This window comes from Lepidochelys kempii, chromosome 10, assembly GCF_965140265.1.
Source record: "Lepidochelys kempii isolate rLepKem1 chromosome 10, rLepKem1.hap2, whole genome shotgun sequence".
Classification (NCBI taxonomy): domain Eukaryota; kingdom Metazoa; phylum Chordata; order Testudines; family Cheloniidae; genus Lepidochelys; species Lepidochelys kempii.
The window spans coordinates 69,555,352-69,582,479 of record NC_133265.1 but is presented as its reverse complement, the minus strand read 5'-3'; the positions used below and the strand labels follow the sequence as shown (position 1 = coordinate 69,582,479).

At 42.6% G+C, this 27,128-nt stretch overlaps 1 long non-coding RNA gene across 1 annotated transcript in view; it reads right to left on the bottom strand.

Annotated features, from left to right (window-relative positions):
• Nucleotides 1-22,916, bottom strand: part of LOC140895022 (uncharacterized) — a 47,440-nt gene extending 24,524 nt beyond the window's left edge. The window contains exon 1 of the long non-coding RNA XR_012154041.1: nucleotides 22,800-22,916. This is a non-coding gene — a long non-coding RNA (uncharacterized lncRNA). The remainder of the gene's footprint in view (nucleotides 1-22,799) is intronic.
• Nucleotides 22,917-27,128: the final 4,212 nt, after the last annotated feature.

The following is a 27,128-nucleotide window of genomic DNA, read 5'->3' as shown; positions in this document are numbered from 1 at the left end:
CCAAAGACTTCCTAGTGAAAAATTGTGAAAAAGGTTAAAATAATAGTGAGAGAATATATTTAGAGTTGGGAAGGTAGATTGGCAGGCACCCTGCAGGGGTTTCACCTTCCTCTGCAGTGTGGGGCACTGGTCACTTGTTACTTTGAACTACAGAAACTCCACCGTTTACTCTGATTTGAAATCTGTAAATCAAGATCTGAGGACTTTAATAATTCAGCAGAGGTTATGGGCCTGTTGCATGAGTGGGTGAGTGAGAGGTTCTGTAGCCTACACTGTGCAGGGGGTCAGACTGGATGACCATGATGGTCTCTTCTGGCTTTAAAGTCTCCTTCACTTCCCCCAGCCCAGGGCTGGCCCACAACATTTTGGCACCTGAGGTGGGGAGCTCAAATGATGCCCCCATGCCCCCTCGCTTGGGCCAAAACTTTGAAAGATCTCAATTCTGCCTTCTTCCTGTTCTACTCCTCTCATGGTACTGCTCTGCTACCTACCCCAATAAAGGAGAACTAACAACTTAAAATGCCTTGTTCCAAAATTTTAAGTAACACTTAACTTTCAAACGCCTGAACAGCAATTGTAACTTTTCTTGTCTGCATAGTAAATACTGGCATTTTTATCTGTTTGAATAATCAAAGTGGTGCTTTCCATGCCTTCTTGGTTGCAAAGATTTGACCTGCTTCCTGCTGAAGGTCCACAATCTAGGCCAGCTCATGCTCTATTGAGATGGTTGCAAGGCCGACCAGCCTCTCCTGTGTCATTGTGGAGAGTAGGTATGTTTTTATTAACTTCAGCTTGGTGAAGCTGCATTCTCCACTGGCAACTGTTACAGGAAGTGTTAGAAGTATGCGCAGAGTAACAAAAGCATTTGGAAAGAGGGTGGTCATCTTATTTGTGCACATATGTTCCTGAACAGCCTTTGGAGTTGATCCTGCTGAAATGTATCTTGAAAGTACTTTCAGTTCATCACCTAAATCATTCGCATCAATATCACGCATGTCATCATGTGTCAACACTGTCTCTAGTGGCCTGCATTGCTGGTGTAGGTCTTCTTCAGGTATAGTGAGGAGTTTTGGAATATCATACAACATCCCAAATATACTGCTGTGTTCCTTGAGCTGCATGAAACATTATTCAACTGACTGTATTGCACAATCTAGCACCTGGTTAAAGAATTCAACTTTGAATTGTTGTTTGGGGTCTCTTATGGGATTATCCCGTGCCTCATAATCAAAATGTCTTAGTCTTAGGTGACTCTTGTATTCTTGAATGGGTGGGAAAATAGCTTCAGTGTGAAGTTCCTCTACCAACTTCAGTGCACTCTTCAGAACGTTTTGAAATCCCTCATCTGACCAGTAAGACTGTAGGTATGACTTTGCTTTGTCCGGTTGTTCCATTGCTTCAGATATATCAAGGTCAACACCTTGGAGTCTCTTGCTTACAACATTTATTTCAAACAGTATGTCATGCCACAACACTAAGCCAAACAGAAATTTGAAGTTATGTATTTTTCTGGTGATTCCATTTCCCTCTGCCACTGTTCTCCCACGAACACTTTCTGTCATAGCATTATCCTCCATAATGGCAACTATGACATCATCTATCTTCCCAATTTGGTGTTTGATAGGCTTTATCACCTCTACTCAACTTTCCCATCATGTGGCACTCAGTGCTTTCAGTGTTAGAGAGGATGTTCCCAGATGTTGCTTCAAAATTTGCCATCGATGAGTTGATGCAGAGAAAAATACTTAGATGCTTGGAATTACATTCAAAAATTCAGCAGCCTCACTAGAATCTGATGTTGCATAACTGACCACCAAGTTCAATGAATGAGAACTGCATGGGACAAAAAAAGCTCAAGGGTTTAACTCTCGGATCCATGTCTACACTCTGTTCTTTCCTCTCATGTTGGCACCATTATCGTAGCCCTGACCTCTCATGTCAGCTATCGCAATTCCCATATCTTCCAGCTTTTTAAGAAGCACATTTGTCATACCAGCTCCTGTAGTATCATCAATGTCAATAAATTATAGAAAATGCTCTCTGACAGTCACCATTGCAGGAACATTTTCACTAGGTTCTGTTGTTGTTACAAAATGCACCATTAAAGTAATTTGTTCCGTATGGCTCATGTCAGGTATGCAGTCCAGAATAAAAGAGTAATATCTTGCTGACTTCAGATCTGGCACAATCTTCTGCTTGACTTTTGTTGCCAGTAACTATATTATCTCATTTTGAATTGTTTTTCCAAGGTAGTGGTGTGTGTACATTTCTTGGTTGGTGATTCTTCTCAGATGCTCCTGGAGTACAGCATCAAACTCAGCCATCAGCTCCACAATTTTAAGGAAGTTTTCATTGTTTGGCACATACAGCTGATCTGAAGTGCCACACAGTGCTAGGTTTTGGGTAGCAAGCATTCTCACAAGGGCAATGAGCCTTTTCAGAACATTTTGCCAGTAAAGAGACTCTGTTGCAATCTTTTCTTGATGCTGATCATCTATGGTGGCCTTTAACCTTAGTCTCATCTCAAGCTCTTTCCACCTATGGAATGCTCTTTGGTGATTTGCTGCCTTCTTATGGCATGCCAGATTTCTAGCCAGATTTTTCCAGTCCTTTGTTTCTGTAGAACCCAATGTGGCTGGAACATTAGAGAATGAAAGAATTTGCAACAAAAACAGTATGCAGCATTCTGGGTTTTTGAGTACATAAGCCATGGCCTCTCCACTTTGTCACCATTGGGGATTTCACGCTAGTAATGTGTTGGATGGAAATTTCTATTTTCATTGTCTTTGGGGAACATGAAGTTTTTCACTTGTTGTGGCCCATGCAGTACAAGGAAGTCCCTCAGGCTACTGCTCAAGTGGGTCCAGAGTCCTGGATCATCTAGACTTAAGGAATTAAACTCAGCAGCAGCTGTTTCTTGTGCCTCCACCACACTCTTCTCTGATCGACACTTTTCTTCAGGAATGGGCATGGTTACATCCGTTTGAGATAGAGATATGGATGCTGCAGTAGCTGCAAGGTCACCTGCACTCTGACTAACTGGAAGATCAGGCATCTCCTCACCACTCACATCCTCACTGGGGCCAGAAGGCTCACTGTTAACATTTGTGTCTATGTATCTCAGGAGAGCTCCTTTCTGCTTAGATAGAAATGCTTCCTTTGCTTTCTTTCTTTTTCTGAATGTTGCCCCAGAGGGGCGTTTTCTTCTTTCACTCGTGACTGCTGTTCTGTGCCAGCTATAGTGGCTCTCAACACTCAATTGAAGGGGACAAATAAGCAGGCTGGTAGCAGGGCCTGTGTGAGGGAAGATATCAGCATCTTAAGGGCCTAACTGGCTCCTACTACTTCAGTTGACTGCCTGTTCGCCTCAAGTGGGTTCAGGGAAGCAGCCGGAAACAGGAAGCTCCCTGAGAAGCTGGTGTTAATCAGTTCAGGCTCCTGGGGGTGCTAGAGAGGTAAATAAGAGGATCCTCCTCCTCTCTCTCTCTCCAGCTCCTGCTGCTATTCCCTCTCACCTTTTCTCCTGCCTGCCTGTTATGCCTCTTGTGCCCTCCTTCCTCCAGCACAGCACTCCACCATCTCTGTGCATCTAGAGCAGAGAGAATACATATGCACCAACAGCAGACATAATTTTCTACACTCTGGGTCCTAGTGGTGTCCCACCCTTCCCCCGAGGCTGCCTCAGTTCGCCTCATGGTAAGGCCAGCCCTGTCCCCCTCTTTGTTCCACTAGGAAAAGGGGAGAGAAGAACGAGAAAACCCTGAACATTTCAAACAAAAATCTGCAAAACAGAAATGTTCCTTTTATTTCAGAAAAAAATTGTTTTGAATTTTTTCATTAAAAAACAAACAAAAAAGTAAAAAATTTCAAACAAACTGGAAACTGTTCATTTCCTTTCTAAATGTTTTGTGTGGGAAAAAAAAGTCAACCACCTCTTAATACAACTCACTTCAGAAAGGAAGACCGACTCCGACCCTATGATGGTGCTTTGAAGAACTTGACTATATTATTCTTATTTACTATTTGTTTTGTCATAGCGCTTTGGAGCCCCAGGCATGGACCAGAACCCACGGTGCTAGGTGCTGTACAAACACAGAACAAAAAGACGGTCCCTGTCCCAATTAGCTTACAATCTAAGCATAGGACAAGAGCCAATAGTTGGATACAGACGGGAGCAGAAGGGATCAAGGAGACAATATTGGTTAGCACGATAGGCTGTGGTTTCAGTGGACCAGCTGCTTAACCCTTGTCAAGCTTTCTGTAGGCATTACAAAACATCACTGGAACAATGAGGTACTCGTGTTTTCAGGAAATCAGTAAGGAAACTGCACGTAATCCCGTCTTTAGTTACGATAGGTCTAGCAAAACCAGCATTCACCCACATAAAACTGATTGTCACATTCCCAAAACAGAGATGGACCTGAGCCCATCCTCCAGAACCAGACAAAGTGTCTCTGGATGGGGCGTTTGAAATCCAAGCCCTGGCCTACGCCTGAATTCTTTAAAAAAAATCCTATCTTTCTAATGAGCCAAACCATACCCTCAGAATGAAGCACCCTCCCATTTTGGGATCAAAATCCAGATCCCGAGCTGACACCGGCTGCTTGAGTGTAGCTGTGCCCAGAAGTGCAGTGACGCATCACAAGAAGAGTGGAGTTGAGCTGTGGTAAAGTTTCTGCTGCTGTGCCATTTGGATTTGCTCTGATCATTCTCTCTAAGGTTTCTGTAGCTCCCTGCATAGCAGGGAGTCTGTCAAGGTAGGGAGATCACACAGGCATTTCAAGTAAATTTGGCTAAAAATAGGTGCAGACAGTTACTTTGAGCTTCCTAATGTTCTCACTCTGCCTCGTCTATTTTCCTGAAAATAGGGAGATAACTGTACATTTTGGTGCTCCAGGGCGGAGGGGTTTGGGAGTCTGTGACAAAAGAGGGATGTAGCCATGAAAATGAGAAAGGCAAAAGGATGATTGAAAAATAGAGACAAAAACTAGCTAAGGGATGGGATTTGAAAGCAAAGAGATCCCTCCAAGTTCCCTTTGGGAAAGAAATAGAGTAAAAAAGCAAGTGAAGGGAATAGGGGCAACTGGTGGAGGGATAGCTCAGTGGTTTGAGCATTGGCCTGTTAAACCCACGGTTGTGAGTTCAATCCTTGAGGGGGTCATTTAGGGGATGTGGGGCAAAAATTGGGGATTGGTTCTGCTTTGAGCAGGGGGTTGGAATAGATGACCTCCTGAGGTTCCTTCCAGCCCTGATATTGTATGTATGTATGATTGTATGTATGAACTGCAGTAGCTTCTTCTCTCATAGTGAGCTCTCAGTGAAATCGACTGGGATCTCAGTGGATGGCTTCTTTGACTTCCTGAGTCGGCAGCAGAGGTAGGCATTGCTTTGGGGAACAAAGGGGAAAAGAGCAAGAATAGTGGGCAAGATGAGAAGAAAAGAAAGATGAGCAGAATGAATGAGGCCCCAAACCAATAAGCCACAATGGCAGGGCACTGGGAAAAGTGAGAGGCACAGTTCAGAGCCCAGGTCTCTAGATGGTGTGTGCCGGCTTCCCACTGAGTAGGTGTTAGAGTGGGATACAGAGAAGCCCAGCCACTCAATCATGTGCAGGGAGCTGACATACAGCATGCAGGCACGGGGCTGGTGAAAATTAATGATGCTATTTACATTATTTATCATACAATTAAATAAATAATAAAATCCTACGAATATTAACTGGAGTTGCCAGCATTAATCTCCCCTGAATAACGGCAAGGTGTTGCACACGCCGGTCACCCCCATCATTCCTTTCCCAGCATTGCTGAACTATACAATATTAACTATTCTTTAATATTTAAATCGCAATAGTATCCAGAAGGCTGAATAAGCCCTTTGTGCTACGTGCTGTGCACACGTATGCTAGAGCTAGATACATGAAGGATGTATCACTGCCCAGTGCTGTCGAAGTGATATGGAAATGTGTGACACAACAGGTCTTCTTTCCCACTGATTGGCAACACACACTCTCTTGTGTGCTTCAGACGCCTCTATGGTATTCATGTCACTGGCCATGTTAACATATTCCAGCGGTCTAGTTATTTATTAGATGCTGACAATGCACTCGGTACTCTAGAGGACACAAAATAAGTTCGTTCAGGCCTCCAAGATATGTTACTGTCTGGAAGATAGACACAGAAGCCAGGGCATACTTAGAAATGTGGAACAGGAAGTCACAGTGGTTCCATACATAGATTGTAACTGTTCTATGCGGAAGAGGGCTCAGGTGCATCAACAACTGCAGCCTCTGTCCTTGCCCAGACAAAGCAGAGTGCTCTCCATTGGCCTGGGGAGAAGGTGGAGTGTTGTCAGGCTGAGGCAGTAGTGGGGTTGGGCTAGGGGAATGCAGTCCATTGCTCTTCTGACATTTCTGGTACTCTTCCCTCTGGCCCCATGGAAATTCCTCAGGCATGTTAATACAGTCCCATTGTATCTATCATTCAGTATCCTCTTTTAACGGCATGGGGGACAGACATGGGCTGGGGAAACCATGCTGCCAGGCTCTGGGGAGCTGTGACACCAGGATAAAGAGCTGGCAGGTGGCCCTGATTCCCTGCTGGTCCTCTAGGAAATATATGGAGATGGGCAGGGATTGTGGGTGGGCCCTATACCTAGGGCCCACCCACTAACCCTAACAAAAAGAGTTAGAACTCATCCTACAGAAAAGCCCACCAACCCTTAGTCCCATCCACGGGTTGGCTTTTCTAATGTTATTTGCTTGGTTCTTGTGTGTATTGAGGAAAAGTGAGGCTTTAGGAGGGTCTTAAATGAGGATAAGGAGGTGAACTGGGATGGGGAGCATTCCACACATAGCCAAGGCCCTGAAGTAGCCAAGGGATTAAATTTACATTTCTCTGTCATCGCCAGTTGTTGAATTCATACGCCGCGCTCTCTGCTAATAGCCTCTAGGATGCTTTCATTGGCATTTGGTTAAAGTTTCCAGTGGTTTTTTAGTCCCAGGAGGTAATTTCCAGTGCTTTGACTGAGTGGTTGGTCGTTATCTTCCCACTTGGCAATGCTGACATTTTCACGGTGTGTTCCATTTTCATTTGCAAACATTTTACGGAATCACAATGGGCATTTTTGAACAGCACTAATTTTAATCTATTTTCAGGCAGGTTGGTGGGGGGGTAAGGTCAGCATTTTGTCAATGGCAAATCTAATGAAAATAAAGGTCCAGATACCAACACGTTATGGAACTGGATAAGCCTCCTTGACTGTTGTCATTACAATGGATAGTTCTGTTCAGTCACTTTACATTATATTGATTTTTTTTCAAGCACTCCACCTTAAACTTATTTTTCATTTCAAGAAATCAATACTATGGATCCTTTGATATAAGGCATGCAGTGTGCTGCCAGAATATGTATTGCATGATGGAAGAAGTTGAGGGGGTTTTTTCTACCAGCTTTTTCCTTGTTGAACATAAATTGAAAATCTCAGTTACTTAAAAAAATACAAAACTGGGCAACATTTCCTGCATTTGATTCTTTGGCACTATATCACCTTGCTTGGTGCGTGCAAATGAGTTTCTGCTTCCAAAACCCCATTCTTCATGAAGGGTAGAGTTATGAATGCACTAGTCAGTTCTAGATTCATCATGATCTTCACTGGCAATTTTTTTTCCTTCTTCCAATTCAGCTTCCCTCGCCTGGGATGGAAAAAATCTTATTTTTGAATGTCAATTGCATGGAACAACAAGTTTGTACCTGTCAAGGTTCTGATTTGTACAGCTGTGTAAAATATTGAATGCCAAATTAAAAATGCTTGTGGGGTTTGCAGAGCTTCCACAAACACGCCGGTGCCGCACACACAATTTTTCACATCATCCAAACGTTTGTCACTCGTCGGTGGGGGAAAAAAAGGTTCAGGATGGACATCTGCAAAAATTCAGAGGCAGCTTTTTACAGGGTGTTTCACCTCAGCCACATGTTGGGAGGCAAACAGCAGAGGTGATGCAGTGCTATCAGAGAGAGGTCTTGGTGGACATGAGCTTTGTGAGGTCAGAGAGTCTTGGGGGCCGAGTCAGAATCTCCACAGGTTAAAACTGCTCAGCCATCCATCCCACCCATTTGGATGGTTTTGGTGAATCACGCTCTAACCCGCTTGAGGTTGAGAACTCCTGAGCAGCTTGTTTAACCAGCAGGGGAAAACAAAAGAATATTCCTCAGTAACTGTGGGTTCCACCAGTCTGACCGAAATCAGCCAGTCAAACCTGTGGCCCAGCAACTTTGGCCTGACCACGTCGACCCTCACACGCATGCACCATAGTGCCCACGATATATCTGGCTGATAAATAATTTAGTTTGGAAAATTATCGTTCCAGTAAGCTGCAATAGACTTGCTGATGTGAACGAGCGCTGCTCCACGTGATTAAAGGCCGCAGTATCAGGGCAACATTGTCGGGTTGTAGACTCCAGTGGCTGAGCGATGTGCTGCCCCTCAGCACTGACGCTGACCTGGCAGTGGCCCAGGACTTCAGCCAACAGTCTTTTCTATTTCCCTTTGGTGGAAGGGGAAGCAAGCCTTGTACTCCCTAATTCTCAAAACCAGCTGAGAAGCCATAACGTTTTTTTAGCATTAATGGCAGTAAATGAACAATTTTCTAAACCTGACGTTTGAGTGGCATGCATTGGCTTCCTTAGTCAGGAAGGCTGAAGAGAATGGCAACTACAAGGTTAAATCCCCTCTCAGCCCTAGTGATGATGGTCCTTAGTGTGAGGCAAACCCACAGCCAAACCAGGTGCCATAACTCACCCCTCCAACAGAGCCAGCAGTGACTCATTCCTCAGGCAGGCAGTACCAGCCTATCCCTGAGCAAATCAAGGGTCAGATGACCCCAAGGCTCAGGTATTTCCCCAATCCCGCCGGAGCTGCAGATCAGTCTGTGCAACAGTACTACCCAGCCAGGAACCCTTCTGCAGCCTTGCAGTGTGATTGATTCCCTAGTCTCCCAGCCTGCTCTTGATCCAGTTCCTGTTTCCATCCAAGCTTTGCCCAAGCCTTGTTCCAGCCTTGTCCAGGCCCTACTCTGAGCCAGTACTCCAGTCCCGTTATGACCTGCTTCAGCTCCACATCTGCCTCCTGACCCCCACACCCACAGACTCCGACCATTGCTTGGACCTTTGCCTGGCACACAAACTCTGGCTATGATACTGATTTGGCTTGTTTACAGCCTCTGACCCTGGCCTGTCCCTGGACCGTGTTTCCAATGCTGCCCTGAGCCTGGTCCCGACCCAATATCTGGCTCTGACCTCTGCTCCATCCACCAGGTCTGACTATGTGGGTATGAGTGTCTGATGCTTATGGTTGACTGAGGTCATTAGCAAGCACATCTGCACCATGGCTCCCACAATATATCTGGCTGGTAAATAATTTAGTTCCCAGTGTTATGAAATATGAATCCCTGGCTCTTTATGAGTACAAATATTCATACACAGTCTTGCCTTTATAAATAATTAAAGTTGGTTACACACAATGACTTTTGTAAATGATATGAAATTTAAGTAAAAAGCTTGAGTATTTATCTTTCCTGCTCAAAGGGAGAAAAGGTCACAGAGATGACAACATAGGAGTATATATGAGAGATCAGTGGACTACATATGTCCTCTATATAATTCTCTGATCCAATGTACTTGGGACTGCAGATATGTGATTTTTATGGAAAATGAATTCAATTCAGACAGAAACTGGGTGGTGAGGGAGGAGTCTGCTCTGAGCATTTGTGAAGGTGTAACAGGTATCAAAAGACACTACTCCGCATTCAGCTCCTATTAAGTCTACCGCTAACACAGAATGCTATTAGCAGTCCTGGCACAATAGAAGAATGTGGGGTAGACAAAGAAAGAAAAAAAATCAGGATTGATGTTCTTTTCCTGTATTTGTGATCTTACAGAAAACAGCCATAGAATACAAATCAACACATCCTATCTAGAAGAAGGGTGGGATCCTCTGAGACTGGTACTTTATTGATGAAGTCAATACAGTCATCAGAAGGTAGAAGGCACTATGAGTGTAAAGAAAATCTAACCTTGTGTAAATCTTTTATTTTTTAATTAAGTTCTTTAGGAACACAGCACTTGATAATACAAAGGTAAAGCTGTCCAGCTTTAGCTTGGCTAAGGAATGGCATAGCTTTTGTTCAGCAGAAGAAACACTCACACTGATTGCTTCCACTCTCTTCTTGGAAGCTCAGCCCAAGTGTTGCAGGGACATCTCGAGTGGTGGGTCTGGCTTTTATACAACAAAGTCACAGCAGGTTTTCTCTCTCTCTCTCTCTCTCTCTGGTTAATAGTTACGCCAACTTTAGCCTATCACCAACACATTGTGCTACGGGTGACTCTCCCAGTCAGGGCTGTACATATTCACACCATCTGGACACATCGCAGCATATCCTATGTGAGGTCATACCAGGTTCGTAAGGCACTGGAATGTTGCTGGTGCCCCATGACATAAGACGGTTATAAATTACTGAAATTTCTTAAAGGTAAGGAGGAAAAAACCTCCCCTTACGTATACAACCCCACAAAACATCAGACCACCTTGTCACACGAAGAAATGGTAATAGAATAGTACATAAACACTGGCAGATAAGGAAGATACTGTTAGGAATTCAGAGAGCTAAGGGGGAAAATGAAGAATAAATGGCCAAATATATAAAGAACAATTCTTGAAGTGCACCAAATGTAGTATTTGTATTGCAAGAGAGACCAGAGGCCCTAATGCCTGATTGTGCTAGGCACTGTGAAAATAATAGCGGAAAGACAATCCCTTAGATCAAATTACTGAAGACTGCAGGTAGTGGACAATTCAAGGAGGAAAAGGAGCTTACAGAAAAGCTTACATCATTTATATGCATCAGTTTTCACTATGGGGTATGACAGGAAAATCCCTAAATTCTTCACAATCAATGAAAGTGAGTCACTGTCAGAGACGAGAGGAATCAAAAGGAAGTGATTGAATGACACACAAAATTAAATTGCAGTAAACAATCAGCACCGAATGGCATTCACCCAAGATCTCTGACAGAACTAAAAAGTGAAGTAGCTGAGGTAGGAGCAAAAATATGCTATTTATCATATACACGAGTAGTGCACTAGATGTTACCCAAGGGAAGCCAATATCAAATCCATCTACAAAAGGATGCTAAGAAGATCTGAAAACTGTAGAAATCCCTAGATTAGCACGCTGTGATGGGGACAAACATGCATGGCTACTACCTGGGTAACTCGTGCCTCTTGGACCTGTTGGAATTCTTTGTACAAGTGAACAGAACAATGGCTAAAGGAGAATCAATGGCTATTTATTTAGATCAAGAGATATAATTTAGTTAGATTTTCAAACAGCTTTAGATAATGTCTACCACAAAGGGCTATTGAGAAGCTCAGCAACAAGAGAATGAGAGGTGAAGTCCTGTTATGGATTAAAAATTCAATCTGTCCCAGACCCTATTTGCTAAACAGTAGATGAAGAGCTCGAGGGAAGGTGAGGGTCAGCAGGGAAAGATGATCCCTGGACATATGTGAGCGTGTTAAGCCAAAATCAGTTAATATGGAGCTTGATCCTGCTCTCATTAAAGTCAGAGGCATTGACCGATTGACTTCAATGGTTTGGGACTGGGTCCATGAGACATACAGTAGCTTTTTGTAATCTTTATTCATACATCCCCTTTAACCTGTGCAAGCCTTCACACAGTGAATAGCAAATAACATGGGTCTCAACACGAGAGAATATTTTTGCGTTTCCTTTTAAGATCTCAAAGAGTTTTACGAAATTTAATTAATTAATCCTAATAACTCCCTTCCGAGGTAGATCAATATTATTTACTGCAATAAGGTGTACCAACACCACAGTGTGTCTGACGGGGTTAATGAGAGCCCATGGGTGCAATCAGCCTCGCCCTGTGACAATGGCAGTAGGTGTCAAGCCTGGAGGAAGGAGTTAAAAGGACTGAACCTGCTCAGGTAGACTCTGACCAGGAGGGAAAGCAGATCTCTGGTTGTCACTCAGGAAGAGAAGTCCAGCTGGAGTCAGGGAGCTCAGGTGAACAGCTGGCAGACAGAGCTTCTGCGAAGGAATGTATGCCTGCAGCAGGGAGCCCAAGGCACTCGAAAAGCAGCATGAGGAAGTGAGTCTGCCCAGGATTCTGCACACTGGTGGAGGGGCCAACTGAGTTAGGGACTGCCCTGCCAAGGGAGTGGAGAAAACTCCCCTCCAGCAGAACCAGCTGGGTGGTAGAAAGTGCTAAGAAGCTCTGCAGTGGGCTGGTGGAAGAGGCTTAGAAAGTGTAAAGCTGATAAGCTCAGAGTCCAGGAAGAGGCTGAGGGAAAGGCCCAAGACAGGGCAAGGTAGGAAGTGGTTCAGTGAGGCAGGCAGGGGTCTGAGTAGTCAAGCTTTGACTGCCTAGTCAAGGGTTCTTGGATCAGAACCCAGTGGAGAGAAAGGGCCTGGGTTCCCCTACCAGCGCAGTGAGGAAGCTAGAACGGAACCGACTTCTGACAAGGGGTAAGGACTTCTGTAACCCACCAGATAGTAGTAATCTGAGAATCACACCCCTAACTTGTAGTGTAGACCTGGCCTGTGTGATTTGGCCAGGGGGCTGGCTCACAAAAAGCAGCAGACCACCACAGGCCTGGAATGGGTTGTCAGCAGGGAGGGCTAAACGAGGAGAGTGTGACTACGCCACAACACCTACCCAATATGGGGCACATGGGCTGGTGAGTCGCATGTTTACATGTAATCTTTGTACAGGCAGGGAATCTGAAGCATCTCAAGGTTAAATGGCTTGCTCAAGGTCATATAGTAAATCAGAAGCTCTTGTGTATAAGAATTAGGTAGTATCCCTTTAATAGTTTGTGAGCCCTCTAGTGGTGCTCGCTGTGTTCTGTGTTTCAGAAACCAGTCAGTGCAGTATCCAGGTAGTTAGGTCTTGTATGTTTGGATATATTTGGTAAACATATTTATTTGAAACCTCACCAACCCCGGGTGTTTTTCTTTCATTGCATAAAGAGCAAAAGACACAAGAGCAGCAAAGGCAGCAGTCAAAGAAGCACACCTTGCTCCTAGTCCCATTCTGTCGGAAAACACATCCTCTCGCATACCTGTATACAGCACCAAGATAAGGCTGCAGCCTTAATTCTTAGCTAAAGAACAGATGGAAAAGCTAATCTGGGAAACATGTTCAAATGGGTCTTTAAATTCATCCCTTTTGCAAATGTTGAATGTGATCCCATATACTCATGAGATATGTATTTAGTGCATGCAAATGTGCTTTTGTACCTGCAGGTCAGGTGACTATACCTAATAGACTTGTGTCTGCTAGTGCATTTTTACACATAAAAATAGCTGCCTATGCAAAATGTGTGGGTACAACCTGGACAATCTGGCCGTTAACATCATTTTAACACTGACGGATCAAACTGACCTCAATAGAACTACTCGGAAGTCATTCAAGGAAGGACTTTGGTCCAGTATTTGTTTTTAAATTCCTAATTCTGCTTTTCAAAGCATCTGAGACAACTGTTGGTACTAACACATTGAAGAAAAACAATCTTAAAAGTCAGCCTGTTATTAATCATTATTATTAGTGTTACAGTAGCACCCAGGAGCCCCCATCATGGACCAGGACCCCATTGTGCTAGGTGCTGTTCAAACAGAACAAAGAGACAATCCCTGCCCCAAAGAGCTCACAATCTAAGTATAAGACAAGAGACAACCTGTGGATACAACAAACAGACAAGAAGAGCACAAGTAAACAATGAGACAATACCGGTCACCATAATAGGCAGTGGTCTCAGCGGCTGGCTTGCCTGTCTATTGTCAAGTTATTGTATGTATCCTGCCAAAGAACAGCCTAGGGTGTACTGCCACGTGAGAAATCTGAGGTTGGAAGCGACGCCCAAGGTCATCAGGAGGTGACTGCACAGAGGAGACTCTTGGGGCCTGATGCAAATCTCAGTGAAGTCAGCTAAACCTTTTCAATGACTTCCATGGCCTTTAGATTAGGCCCATTGATTGAGCTGGGCTGGGTCCGAGCTTCTCAGATCTGGCTGAGGCACGATGAGCAGAAGGCCCACCAAAGGACTAAGTGTACACAAAATGTAACTCCAATTTTATAACAGTGGTGGTTGCCCTAACTCAGGGTTTCCTATTGCAAATTAAACTGTCATTTAAAAAGGGGGGTTAAAATGGAAAGGACCCAGGCTGTAACATGGAAGTTCACTTAAGGTAAGATAGTAATAATTAGAGATGACTGTAGATGGCAATTGTATTTCCAGACAACTTTCCAGGTCTTGGTATTTGTTTTCATTCCACCCTGGAACAAAAACAAAACTTAATATTTTCATGAAAATTGAGTTGTTTTGAAATGTCCATTTTTTAAAATAAAAAACCTGAGGTTTCTAATTTGGGAATAGGTGTTGAAATGTGTGTGTGTGTGTGTGTGTGTGTGTGTGTGTGTGTGAGAGAGAGAGAGAGAGAGAGAGAGAGAGAGAGAGAAGTCAGTTCTAGTAATAATGCCCGTGCTTTTATTTCATATTTCAGAATATACAATTCTTGATCCTCAGACCCCAGAGCAATATAAATGTGAATTGTGTGTGCTGATGAAATGTAAATCTATAGAGCCTAGCCAGCTATGTGCTTTCATTTAGAGTTCATTTGAACCAGAACTAAACTTTTCTTCTCATTCCAGCAACACTCCCGGAATGTGGGTGCTTAGTGAAGCTAAATATGTCTCAGTGATGTTTCTCACATTACAACATTTACCCACCTTGAAAAGCAAGAGAAATTTAGCATCTAAATATAGACACAACTAATTAGCAAAACCCAAAATTTGACTGTGAAACTACTTATAATGTTCCCTCTTTCCATATCACCTTCCAGATTAACATATTGTGTGGACAACTTTAACTCTTATGCTATTTTCTAGAGCTTATTGGTTTGTGAAGTAGAAGCAAGAAATGGGTCGTTAAGGAGCTACCCAATGGTCACTCAGATGACCACAGTCCTTTAAATGACCAACATTACAAACTCCCCAAAGCAGTTAGGATTCACCATATTTCCAAAAGTACCATCTCTGGATGGTGGCATCTCTGTGAAGTGATGTAATGACATAAGCCAACAGGCATTGTTCAAATTGGTGATGAAATTCGTAGTTCCACTTTCACAGCTTCAAGCACAGCAGTTCAAGGAAGGACAAGACTGATATACAAACTGTATGCAAGGATCCAACCCCTCCTGTGTTTGAGATACTTTTCCATTCTGATCTGTGCCTAGTTTTCCATCTTAACAGCGGTTGCATCAGACTATTTTATAAATGTAGTTTAAAGAGTTTCATAACTATGTTAGTGCCATGCAGGAGCTTAAGAAAAAGAGCAAACCTGATCTTCACTCCAATGGCTGGTAGGGGCTGCACTTGCTGTAGAGTTGACGGATTAAGGTGTGGGTAGAGTGTCCTAGCTCCAAGTCCAATTTACAACCTCTTTCCTATCTAGCATTTCATGGAGCAGTAAGGGCAGCCCTTATGGATCTGGGTGTAATTCCAATCTCTCGGCAAAAGGTAATGTGCTTCCAAAGCACAAGGGCTAGGGCAAGAGACAAAAACTGGTTGGTGAGAGAAAGGTCTGTTGTAATGATTAATAAGGAGTTGTAGTCTTCTGACACATAGGCAGCTAATGGCTGGAGGGATGTTACAGGACATGCACTAAAATAAAGACACCAGGGAACTTTGAAATCTGTCATCCAGGGAGATTGATTGGACAGAATAGCACACTGCTCTACTGGCATTAAGCTTACATACACAGCCAGGGGAGGGAGAATAACAGCTAAGAGAATTCCATATATTCAACACTCTTCTGTAATGGGACTGATTCTCTAGTCTTTACATTAATTTCAGTGGAGTTTGAGCTTGGTACAACCAGATGAGAGGCCCTGATCATCCACTCTTATAATAATTTATCATATGTACTGTGGTAGCACCTCAGAGCCTGGGTGATGGACTGGGACTCCATTGTCCTGGACTTTATGGAGGGTAAATGTAGTTGGAATGCAAGGAAAAGCTTTCTCCCACTACCTGCCCTATGGCTTCTGGAGAAGGTAGAACTGGTTTACCATGACTTTAAGATTAAGAAGAAAATGAGTATTTAAAAAGAAAAAATATTCCTCCTGTGTAAATATAAAAGACTGTTTCATTATTGCCAAGGACCAGTAGAAATAAAGCCAACACTTCATAAAATTCACAATACACTGTTACATCTAATTGAATCTTCTGCATCTATTTTTAATAAGGAGCTAGTTTGTTTAATGCGGTGGCTAAATAATTACGAGCATGAGTTTGTTCTCTAGATGGGACGCATTGGTTCATAGATATTAAGGTCAGAAGGGACCATTATGATCATCTAGTCTGACCTCCTGCACAATGCAGGCCACAGAATCTCACCCACCCACTCCTGAGATAAACCTCTCACCTATGTCTGAGCTATTGAAGTCCTCAAATCATGGTTTAAAGACTTCAAGGAGCAGAGAATCCTCCAGCAAGTGACCCGTGCCGCATGCTACAAAGGCGAAAAAACCCCAGAGCCTCTTCCAATCTGCCCTTGAGGAAAATTCCTTCCCGATCCCAAATATGACGATCAGCTGAACCCTGAGCATATGGGCAAGATTCACTAGCCAGATACCCAGGAAAGAATTCTCTGTAGGAGCTCAGATCTCACCCCATCTAACATCCCATCTCAGGCCATTGGGCCTATTTACCATGAATATTTAAAAATCAAATAATTGCCAAAATCATGTTATCCCATCATACCATCTCCTCCATAAACTTATTGAGTTTAATCTTAAAGCCAGATAGGTCTTTTGCCCTCACTGCTTCCTTTGGAAGGCTATTCCAGAACTTCACTCCTCTGATGGTTAGAAACCTTCGTCTAATTTCAAGTCTAAACTTTCCGATGGCCAGTTTATATCCATTTGTTCTTGTGTCCACATTGGTACTGAGCTTAAATAATTCGTATGTGATGGTATTTAATTACTGTCTCTCAAGGAATTATGAGAAATATTCAGCCATGCACATTGAAAAAACAGTGATTGAGTCCTCACTAACTTGTCTGAGCAGCCGACCAAATGATTTATGTCCTGGATATCTGTGTGGGCCTCACTGAAGGACTGGGGCCTTAGACTCAGGTTTCTTTTCATTAAATAATAGTGTGGGTCTCTTGATGGAAAATAACCCAATTGCCAGTACACTGCTACAAGCATAATTATTACTGATCAAGCGGTTTCTTTAAAAGGAAAAGGAAACCTCACATAAAATAAGCAACAGTTTAATGTAAATCACTTCCGAGCAACAATTGCTGAGCTATTATAACCAACGTAATCTAGCTGTTGAGAGTGAAACAATAAGAATACACATTTGTTTTTATTGTGTGTGCATGGCACTATTTTCACTATAATAATGGGTAAGGGAAGGTGCAGACCCCGGATCTCTAAGGTAGAGATTGAGGCTTGGGCAACTTGGCCCAGTATTCTATTTCTCAGATCTGTGCTCTTTCTTGCAGTCTCTCCCTGCCACACACTGCTACAGCATTTTTTCAGTTCTTCTGCTCCAGCAGCTGATTATTTACAGGGAGGGGTGGCAGAGGAATGGAACTGAGAGAATTATTCTTTGCAAATAACATGTTATGAATTTATCCCTTTTTCCTTCTTCACACACCATTAGGGAAATGCAACCTAGATGGAGCTACGATAAGGTGGGTGTAAAACTGGTTGGAAAGCTTTTCCCAGAGAGTAGTTATCAGTAGTTCACTCATGCTGGAAGGGCACAATGAGTGGGGTCCCACAGGGATCAGTTCTGGGTTCTGTTCTGTTCAATGTCTTCATCAATGATTTAGATAATGGATAGAGAGTACACTTATAAAGTCTGCGGATGACACCAAGCTGGGAAGGGTTGCAAGTGCTTTGGAGGATAGGATTATAATTCAAAATGATCTGGACAAACTGGAGAAATAGTCTGAAGTAAATAGGATGACATTCAGTAAGGACAAATGCAAAGTACTCCACATAGGAAGGCACAACCAGTTGCACACATACAAAATGGCACATGACTGCCTAGGAAGGAGTATTGCGGGGCCATAGTGGACCACAAGCTGAATATGAGTCAACAGTGTAACACTGTTGCAAAAAAAAGCAAACATCATTCTGGGATGCATTAGCAGGAGGGTTGTAAGCAAGCCACGAGAAGTAATTCTTCTGCTCTACTCCACGCTGATTAGGCCTCAACTGGAGCATTGTGTCCAGTTCTGGGCACCACATTTCAGGAAAGATGTGGTCAAATTGGAGAATGTCCAGAGAAGAGCAACAAAAATGACCAAAGATCTAGAAAATATGACCTATGAGGGAAGATTGAAAAAAATTGGGTTTGTTTAGTCTGAAGAAAAGACGACTCAGAGGGGACATAATAGCAGTTTTCAAGTACATAAAAGGTTGTTACAAAGAGGAAGGAGAAAAATTGTTCTTCTTAACCTCTGAGGCTAGGACAAAAAGCAAGGGGCTGAAATTGCAGCAAGGGAGGTTTAGGTTGAACATTAGGAAAAACTTTGTAACTGTCAGGGTGGTTAAGCACTGGAATAAATTGCCTAGGGAGGTTGTGGAATCTCTATCGGTGGAGCTTTTTAGGAACAGGTCAGACAAACACCTGTCAGGGATGGTCTAGATAATACTTAGTCCTGCCTTGAGTGCAAGGGACTGGACTAGATGACCTCTCAAGGTCCCTTCCAGTCCTATGATTCTATGACTCTTCTAGGGGGAAGTTGGATGGCCAACAGCCATTTTTATAGCGTCTTCTGCTAGCTCCTTTCTGGAATGACTCTGAACAGGATCTTAGAGATGGATATTCTATCCTCCTAACTGCAAGAAAGACTCAGTAATGACAGCCAGTAAGAGGAGACAGGATATAGTGGAAGGAAGGGGATAAAACAATATCTCAGACTGGCAGTGAAATATCACATCCAATGCCTGAATGCCCCAACAGCTAAGAGAAGATTAGACAAATGAACGATAAAACTAACAACTGCATCTGGTCCTCACTGGATAAGAAAGTAATGAAAATCTCAAGAAAGATAAATGGAAAAGTTAGTTTTAAATGGATTTAATAAAAGTAAAGGAGTACAAGTGTTCATTCTGGTCTTCTGACTTAATCTTTCTATATTTTAGTCTTCCTAACTGAGTTCTATCTCATTAGCCATAGTTTAATAAAGGGTTACATATTCAGCTGAAATCTAAGCAACATTTAATACATTAAAATGAAAATAAGATGTCCTTGGCTGGATTCTTGCATATTACAATGTGATCTTCAAAACCAAGGGATTTTTTTTTGGAAGGAAAAAAATAATTCAAAAAGTGTTCCATCTTTCTTCATTCGATTGGGAATAATGCAAAATCTCAATAAAAGGAAGAAAGGTTTATCGTAGAAATTTAGGACTGGAAAGGACCTTGAGAGGTCAAGTCCAGTGCCCTGCAATTTAAACAGAATTAATTCTAAAATGAGTGGATCTTATGAAGATAAGTGTTCCAAAATTAGCAGTATTTTTTTAAATTCTATATTCTTTGTTTTACAGTTTCTCACAAACTTTGGAATTGAGCTAATTTATTTCCCCCCTTTTGCCTTTTAATAATTTATTAGTTTTAAGTCAAGTTTGCTCAAAGTTAGCACTGTTGAACCTCTGCTCAGAAGGATTCTCAGTACGCTTGTATGGTAAGAAAAATATATGGAAATATATTCCATCTTTTTGTTCTGTTTGTATAGCACCTAGCTCAACGGGGCCCTGGCCCATGACTGGGGCTCCTCAGTGCTACTGTAATATACACAATAATACTGATTTCTGAGCACAAAATGGAACTCATCTGCTTAGATATTCTGGAAGGAAGGTCAATACAATGGGCGAGATTGGATGAAATGTGTTTCAAATTAGTATAAATGATCAAAAATCCTCACTAAAGCAGGATGCACAATATAAACTCAGCCCAAGTTTTCCCTTGCTCCTTCCATCAGACCTAGCTCCACACAATCTCCTGTTCCCTGAGCTTCTCCAGCTTACTGCCAGACCTCCTGCCTCTGGCAGTCTCAGCCACCTCCCTCCTTGCAGCTTCCTGCTGCCTTTTACATTGGATCAGCAGATTCCTCTCTGGTGGGACCATGGGACTCATCTTGTAAGCCTGACCGGCTAGCCTCAGGCTCTCCAGCCGCTAGGCAAACCACCTTGTTACAGTGGGGATTTCACCACCTCCCTTGGTGACCTGTTCCAGTGCTTAACAATCCTTATAGTTAGACAGATTTTGCTAATAGCTAACCTAAATCTCCCTTGCTGCAGATCAAGCTGATTACTTCTTGTCCTACCTTCAGTGGACATGGAGAACAATTTCATCACTGTCCTTTTTACAAAAGCCTTTAATGTATCTGAAGACCATTTTGAGGTCCCTCCATCAGTCTTCTTTTCTCAAGACTAAACATGCCCCGTTTTTTAACCTTTCCTAACTGTTAATATTTCCTAATGTGCTATGGACTAGAAACAGTACTTTATACCTGCAGAAGGTATTTAGGTTAGAGGGCCATATCACAACACAGATTATTGAGCAGAACTTCTTACTGAAATCATTTTGCTCTGCTTAAAAGCTGATGGCATATGACCCACTCTTTCTACCATTCAGCCAGCTGTGTGTGTTACTGCAGAGCAGATGTTCCAGGCTGCTGTTTCCCTGGGCTTAGTTGCAGCAAAGCTATGAGATACAGAAAGGCCAGTTTCTCCATTTGGTTGCTGAAAATAAACGTAAACACAAGCTTAGGCCTCAATCCTGGTAACAGTTAACCGTGTGCGACACTTTATACAGACACACAAGTAGTTTTATTGACTTCAATGGGATTATTTAAGTGCGTAAAGTGAAACATCACAGCCTTAAATGTTTGTCTGCTTATCTTTATTTCATGGATCTTTTTATATCAACCAACCTGCTCCTTCCAGGGATAACATAAGCCCACAACTAACGGCTAACATTCGAGGGACTGAATGGAGGGCTGCCATAGCCAAAAGCACAAGCTGTTACAGTTTGGCTAAAGAGCCAAGGCTTTCCAGGTGGGCCTGTAGCAACCCATATCCTCTGTGGGTTCTGCACAGAGTGGCACCTGCAACACAAACTCACCAGTGGGTTACCTCATAATGCAGAGGTATGCACAAGGTTTTTGTACAGCTCTTAACACAATGAGGCCCTGCTCCACATTTAGGGCTCCTGGGTGCTACGATGACCACCAATAAGAAGTAAGAAAAACATGCTTGAAAATCCAAGTGGGATCTTCCATCTGCTAGGCATAAATCCCAAATCCAGTGTTTATCTGTTTAACAAGGAAGTTTTCTTCTTCAGCTGCATGTGCGTGATATTGTACCAATTTTCATCTAAAACAGGCAACACCAACAAAAATGATTGGATACATTTTCTCAAGCAACCTGGAGCATTTCTGATCTTACATAAATATTGTACAGTGGTTCCACCCATGCCTGTCTCTTGTGAGAACCAGGAAAAATCTTTCGTGTTGTTTTTTTTTAAAAGAAAGACACTATTTTTATGGATTACTGAATATAACCTGCTGGTGTGAACAGAAATGGTATAACTGCCAGGGAAGTCCATAGGGAATACTAACCACACACATTAAAAATGAGGCTCCCATTCCAAATGCAAATTTAAAAAATAAACTCTAGGGTCTATTTGTGTAGTGCCTTCTAATTAACTTCCTCTTAATCACTGCAATTGCCACAGGCTATTGTAATCCTGAAGTTTGTTCCACCCATGCTTGTCTGTGCTAATCCTTTATGATGTACATACATGAAGGCTGTCGAAATAATTATCAGCACATATTTCACTTGCTGTACATATTTTCTAGATGAACAAGAACAGAGTGAAACTTTGGTGGTGGGTTAACTTGCTGCGCTCTTGCAGAGAAGCAAAGCAGCATTAAAGCAGAGTTTAATTTTATCGTTCTCAAAGTCCTCAGTCAATAGGGCTCTGACTCATTAAGCTAGTAACCTACTTTCTACACTCATACAAATTATGGGAGGGGAAAGAAATCACCAAACTCAACCTGTTATAGCCACCGCCTTGAAATCAGATCTTCCTGATTTAGTGGCTGGGCATGTCATCATTACTATTTCTTAGGCTGAAAGTCATTATCTTGTATGCCTTGCAACAGCATTGTTCACTTGTTAAACAGAGTTTATATTTAGCAAAATGTTGTATATAAAAAGCAGAGCACTACAGCCATTTGGGATATGAGATTCAATAGGACAAAGTAATGAGCGATGAAGGTTTAGTATACACACTCACCTTGTCCCACATTTAAGGCTACAGACAACAAACTGTTTTGTGGAAGACCAAATAGAACCAATGAACAGCAAACAAGGGCCTCACAGAGATGCAGAATGATGACATATTACTATTAAATTCTTTCCCTTAGGACCTGTTGTAGCCAGTGTATCTTACAGTAGTCCTTGGGGAATTCTAAGATATGCTAGGGGTTGGTCAATGATCAGAAGAGTTGGACAGTGAATTAAAGCCACCTTTTCCTCTCCAACACGCTAGGTCCCGCGCCAAGGACCACACCATCCTTCTCCTTCCTCACTACGTCCAAACACACTGGAAGGCTGTGAAGTGCCAGCCATGGGACGCTCCAGCACAGCGCCTTTCAGCAAGGGAAGTGGCATTAGTGTAGAGGCAGTACTCACCACTTCTTCACGAGAGATCCATGTGTGGGAGAGGGGCTCCTGTGCTGGATCAAGGTAGGAGGATGTGGCCGCTTGGGCTTAGCCCATTTGGATCTATTGTAAGGCAGCTGCGGTGCACTCACTTTGCTGAGTTTAGCTGTCAGAGATACACATTGCTCTAGTTATAAAGCACATCTGAAAACCAAGCAGCCAATTGAAACTGCCATTTCACAGCCTCCTACTGGCAGCCACCATGCTGATGGACACTGGCAGGATGTGGCACCCTGAGTCAGAGATTAGAAACCATTTTCTACCCTGCTTTCACAGTGATCTAGTGATCAGAGGCAGAACTTCACGGCTTCATATTTAAATAACGTTTCATATTTAGTCAGTAATGTTAATCTGTGTGCCACATATGGTTCCCAACCCTCCAGGATTGCCCTGGGGTCTCCAGGAATTAAAGATTAATCTTTAATTAAAGATTATGTCATGTGATGAAACCTGCAGGAATATGTCCAACCAAAATTGGCAACCCTAGTGCCACAATAGTATGCAAGCATGGTGGAAACTAGTTTACAACTGGAGATGTCCCCTGTTACAAATTACAGCAAATCAGGCCCACAAGTTCTAATTTTAGCCAAAAACTGACTTTAAAATTTAATTTACATTTATTTTCTACAAACCAACAACTGCCTTTGTTATTCCCCACTGCTCGTGTGTTCTGTGCCTGATTCACAGAAAAGGCAAGTTTATTACAGCCTCTAGCTACCGCGCTTGGCTTCTTAACTCAAGCTGTGTGGAAATCTGCACTTTCAGCTCCCAAGGTCCCTGATTCAATGCCTGGGGCTGGCCGAGATGGTGGCTGTCACGTAAGTGGTTACTGGGAGCTGTAACAGGCCAATTTCATTTCAGGATGCAGTGCAGAGCAAAACAATGAAAACAGGCATTTGTAGAGACTTCTAACCAATGATCTCAAAGTATTTTACAAACATTAAATAAAGAGGCTTTGCTATTAATTCTGAGAGCTCAGTTACCCACTGCGGAAACTGAGGCAAAGCTATTAAATCACCTCTCCAAGGCTACATACTCTCAAAACAGAGAAAACATATTAAAGTGAAGTCACTTTAGGCAACAAAAGTTTCAGGGAAACAAGCCTTTTCTTCTACTTAATAAGCTGTAATGATGCTTTTAACACTTGCAGAAAGAACAGTATTTATCCTGAAACTGAATGAGTAGTGTACATCTGCACACCAGGATCTGTGAGGAATCACCAGGTGGCGATTTGCAGAACAACTAGGAAATGACTTGCTTCATTTCCCCTCCATCTGTTTAATTTCTTGGATTTCTGGTTTTTTTTTTATCATCTCTAATCTTTTTAAAGGGTTGATGGGTTCACAAAATGATGCCCCCTAAAGATTATTGATCGTATTCCTCCTCTCTCTGAGACATTATCAAAAAACCCTAAAAAGAAGATTGACATGGTAAAGAACTAACACTTCTGTACAGTGGTGAGCTGGAGCCGGTTCGCATGAACCAGTTGTTAAATTTTGAAGCTGGTTTAGAACCGGTTGTTAAAGGAGTGGGGAAGCTCAGGCGGGACAGACAGGATCTGGCCCACAGAACTGTCCTGTCCATCCCACCTGAGCTCTCGGCTGGGAAGTCTCCCATGTGAATTTTTACTGACCCAGTGGCACTCCGAGCCTTCAGCAGCGGGTCCTTCAGTGCCGCCGAAGACCTGGAGGGACTGAAGGACGTGCCACCAAAGTGCCGCTGAAGACCCAGAGCAAGTGAAGGAACCGGTTCTTGAGCTTCTGGCAGCTCATCACTGCTTCTGTAGCCCCAGATGACAGTCATCCTCCATTGCCAGAGCCACAGCACAGCCTGATTGGACGGCACATCTCCATAACAGCTATGGCAGCTCCAAATCCTTAGCTAGAGGAAATACAGCACAGCTTCCTAGTGTGTTGTTAACATCTCTGCCTGAACTGTCACCTTCACCACGGGGTTAGATGAGTCTGAGCCGCAGCAGGTTTCTGGCATGAAGGGCAAGTTCCCTCTTTTAATGATGAATAGAAAGAGCGAGTCACAAACTGCAGCCCCAGGCCTGGGGAAACAGAGCCATGGCAGCTGATTAGCCAGCTGGAAGGTGGTAGTCTTGGTCTCCATTGCACTCAAAGTGTGTCTTTGTTACACTGTAATTGATTATAACTGCTCCAGAATTATTTGTTCTTTTAGACTAGACTTTTAAACAGGTTCCTTCATAGGTTGGGTTCAGAGACTCATCTGCTCTCCCTGCATTTGCTGTTTTTATTATACGTAGATTTTCCAGTCAGGATCTCCGTCTTTTGGCTTCCTTCTCTATGGGGACTAGGAGTGACTTTAAAACAAAACAGAAATCTGTGGCATTTGCTGTTTATCCTTTTTTTGTTATTAAACTCCATTTTGTTCACGTGACTGTTTTAGTGTTGTTGTGCAGCGATCTGTGGAATTGTTACCCAAGACAATAACAACAGCTGAAGGTATGGCCGCCCCAGCAGCTTGGGATAGAGCCTTTCAGCCCTAGTTTGTATCCAACCCAAGCCAATTGTGACCAGAAGTCATATCTGATGGCTGTTTGCAGGCCTATGTGAGTTTAGTGGTCTCAGTCCAGTCCCCAAACCACAAGTGTCCACATGACAAAAACCACCGCTACAGCTAGCAGTAATTAGCCACTTGGCTAGCACTCTCATTGGAGACCAAGGTTTGTACTTCTTATTGAGACTGAACTAGCTGGTCATTTATTAATTGCTATAATGACTATAGAGCCTAGCAGTCCTAGTTGTAGACCAGAACCCGATTGTGCTGTGTACTATATTCACATAGAAGAAAAAGACGGTCCCGTACAATTTAGATCATCCCTACAATTCAGAGCTAAAGCACATTGATGGGAGCCTTGACCAGAAGATAGGGCTTGGGAGTGGAAATAAGAAGAGCAGGGTTTTATTCCTGGCTATGCCAATCACCAGCTGTAATATCCCAAGTAAGAAACAACTGCTCTAGGCCAGTTTCTCTATTTGTAAAATCCTGACAAATTCCTGACAAGAAAGAAATTCAGACAAAAGCAAGAAGATTTGTAAAAGGAATTATATAAATCCAATATGGATTGTATTTCTATCTAAATCCAGAATGAAAAAGTAATATCCAATTGAATCGGTCTCTATAGCAATTACTCTATAAACCTGTAATATTTAATAGCAAATGATCCTCTTCAACAGTTTTATTTGTAACTATTTCAATATAAAGTGTATAATTCTCTACTCAATTCTATAAGGTGGTAACAAAAACCTATAGAAAGGTTTTCATTTTTATTATATTCTATGGGACATTTCCATATGTATTAATATAGATCTGCCACTCCTAGTAATTAAATCTCTTTGTTTTCAGCTGATAACATTCAAGCCATAGAGCGCTATCCATTAAATAACAGTTCTTCAAATTTGTGTTGCATGCATTTTTCATTTGTCACTTTCCCATGAATAAGCTAAATTATAGAAATGTCGGCATGCCTTTCTTATTCCCACAGGTACTATTGGATGCGGTAGAATAAAATATGTGTTTATTTTATGCACCATAATCTTGCAGTCAAAGCTATTCTGAAGTCGTCAACATATTTTGTTCCCTAAATATGCATCGGAGCAGTCTCACAGGGACTGTAGTCTTCTCCTGGAATTGATAAGCCATTTAATGCATTATCCTGGTGACAGACAAGATGGCATTTGCTACATGCATTTTTCTTTTCATGATTCAATAGTTTTCAGAAAGGCTGAGAAACTAAGCAGCAAATTTACATCATAACAAAGTAAAAACTAAGATCTCAGCTACCTGATGAATGACTAAGCAGCTTTTGTGTGTCAATTTCTATTCAACTTGCTTGGTGGAGAGTTATTATTTGCATTACAGCAGCCCCTAGAGGCCACAATCAGAACTGGCATTGTGCTGGGTGCTATGCAAACAAAGAGGAGAAGATGTACCCTGCCCCAAAGAGTTTACAGTCTAATTAAAACAAGAAGCTACGAGTACGTGCAACAAACAGTTGGAAGGACTGTGGGAAGGAGAACAAGGGAGAGAGGAATAGAACATGCATTTACATAGGTCCATAAATAAGATAAAAATCAGAAGTCCCTACTTAGTTGCCCTAGTTACCAGCTGACAGTTTCCTAGTGTCATCACAGCAGAAGTGTGTCTTATGGAGGAATTTGAAGGACAGGGGAGTGACTTTATGGGCGAGCTCTGGAACCACATTACATGCACCAACAGATGAGCAGACTCAGTAGTAAGGGCTGGCTCATCCTCTGGCAAAATAGATGAGAG